This window comes from Cryptotermes secundus, unplaced genomic scaffold (genome assembly GCF_002891405.2).
Source record: "Cryptotermes secundus unplaced genomic scaffold, Csec_1.0 scaffold409, whole genome shotgun sequence".
NCBI classification, from domain to species: domain Eukaryota; kingdom Metazoa; phylum Arthropoda; class Insecta; order Blattodea; family Kalotermitidae; genus Cryptotermes; species Cryptotermes secundus.
The window spans coordinates 154958-157763 of NW_019724743.1; positions in this window are offsets into that span (position 1 = coordinate 154958).

A 2806-nucleotide genomic window follows, 5' to 3' on the forward strand; every position below is an offset into this window, starting at 1 on the left:
AGAGGCTGATACCTACTTCATGCTGTTTTCTTGATCGGTTCATTCTTCGGCTCTGAAGATGGAGGCGGTATACTGTCTCGAAGCGTACGTTGACTTTCAACGGACTACATGGCGTCATATAACCGCCACTGCGAGAACCTCAAATCCCACAAGCCGATGCAGGCGTCTAGCACAGCGGTTCTATGGAAACGTCAGCACAAGAGTCCGCCACTGGTCGCTATGTTGAGCCAGATGAATCCGGTCCACACTCTCCCAGCCTCATTTTTAAAATTCATGTTTATATTTTACTCCCATCTACGCCTTCGTCTTCCTAATAGTCTTCTTATTCGAGGTTCCCTTACAAAAAAGTTGCAAACACTTCTCCCTGGTGCGTGGTACATGCCCAGCCCATCTTATCGTCCTTGATTTGATCACCCTCAGCAGCACAAATTAAGGAGCCTTGTCTAGCCTTCCTCCACGGCGCCGGTTAACGTAACGGTAACTTTCTAGATTTCTAGAAGTCCCGGGTTCGAATCTAGGCCGAGACACAGGCTATCCTGACTGAAGAATTTCGTGGTTTTCTTTGGCCCGTCAGAAAAAAAATACTGGGGTAGCACCTCGATTAGACCACGATCGCTTCCTTTTCGTTTACCATCCTATCCATCTACGCTATGTCGCTACGCTGATGGTGTCGCTAAGTTCCCCCCTCCACAGCAACCGGTTTTGAAACGCCCTTGCTTTATGCCGTTCTTGCCCTGAAGGAGCTACGCTGAACGCAAAGAGGTGCACAGACAGCCCGCCGCGTTGCACGCCGGGTACCTCTCGCTGTGACAGTCTGAGCGTGTGCCCACACACTTCCCGTTCTGTTCCGAGAATCGCTTGATATTGTGGTATGTCTGCTGAAAGCCGGATTACGCAGCCAGACGAAACAGCCTTTATTAGGGAACGGCTCTGTAAACACGCCCGTTTGCTAGTATATGGCTCAGTAGCCGTCACGTGACGGCCGCAATAGACACGTACGTAACAATAGGATAGCTGTTCGAAGCGATATGATTATTATTGAGAAACCTCTACTGCGATAACCTGCTTCAGAACCCAGAAACCACGGAACAATAAGCAGGAAATGGTTAAGCTCTTTGAATATTACAAAGCGCCATTAAACTGCAAATGCAAGGTAAAGGCAAAGTTGTCCCTGTGCTTAATTACCCACCACGACACGAAGACGTATGCAGGAATGAAGATATAGCTCCACACATTCCCGACGAGGTCGCTGGATTTTTCGATTTACCTAATCCTTCCAGGCTCACTATGGCCCTGGGGTCGACTCAGCCTCTAACAGAAATGAGTACCAGGAATTTTCCTGGGGGTAAAGGGCGGCCGGTGCGTAAGGCTGACAACCTCACCGCCATCTGTGAGCCGATTGTCTAGAAAACGTGGGAGCCTCGACGTCTCACATCCCTACGGGCTCCACGGCCTGTTACAGGGATAGCTTTACCTTTAACTCATTCTAAATCTCAGCACTAGACGGAGGTGAGTCATGAGCTTCACGCTTTGGCTGCTTTAACACCGGTACCCTTTGGATAAGAGGCTGGCTGGACCCCTGCGGATAACTGTTCCTGTCAGGAATGACTCCACAACACCTTCCTTCCTTATCCCTTACAATTCATTATTCACGAATCAACATGGCATTCGATGATATATAAATTTTGCTATTGACACCGTCGCTAAACACAACACAAAGGAATACAGATGGCTGCTGTAAGATCTCACTGAATTGCAGCTTAAATGAAAGACAAGAAATTCTGAGAAGAACTAATAGCCCATTTTCCTTTGATATGACACGGACCGCATAGAAAAAGAAAAACATTAGGAGGGGAACCACAGACACACAGACTGCAAGGTGATCTCATAAGCCTGAAAGAATTATGGAGTATACAGAGACAGACAGCAAGATGATCTCATAAGCCTTCTTTTATTTCTTTTAAATTATGATTAGTAGGCTAAATAAGGTGTTCCATCCTTCATAATTTTCCAAACACCCAAGTTACCTTTAGAAACATACAGATGTAACAAGAACATTGTCCTAATTTCCAGTATTCATATTCCCGCTCTTGTAGTCTGCTTCGGTCAATGTTTGCATGTCCAGTAGTAGGCAGACACAGCAGCATGTTGCTGATTCCGATGTTTAGATAGACAGACAGACAGACAGACTGCAATTCTGGGGACGGAACAAGCCAGTCGGTATAGAGACTAGGATACAAGCTGGAAAACCAAGGGACCTAGGTAAGAGCTGAGGTCTTCACGTCGGTGAGTATGAAGAATGCCGTTTTCCGGAATGGGGCTCCGTGTAGATTGTGTGTGAACCGACGTTTCGCAGGAACGTATCGCTGCAGCCACATGCTCAAGCTGGTTCCTCGCTCGCGGATTTTTATACACTGGCCATGGATGCGATACGTTCCTCCGAAACGTCTGTTTACACAATATCTACACGGCTCCACATCCCAGCAAACGACATTCTTCAAGGGATCTAGGTTCGATTCCCTGCAGGAGGAAACAGATTCCTTTCCTTCCAGGGCGTGCAGATCATCTGTAGAGCTCATCCAGTCTCGCATCCGACGGATACCTAGGGTAAAGTTGCCGGAACTTGAAACTGACTACGCACCTTCTTCGAGTGTAGAGGTTAAAATACGTGGAGCTATACCTCCAGTCCCCAATAAGTCTTAATATCTCTGCTCTTAATTAAGTAAAGGGACGACTTCACAGTGGAGTGCAGTATACAAATCGAAAGCAACTTTATTATTATTATTATTATTACTATTATTATTAT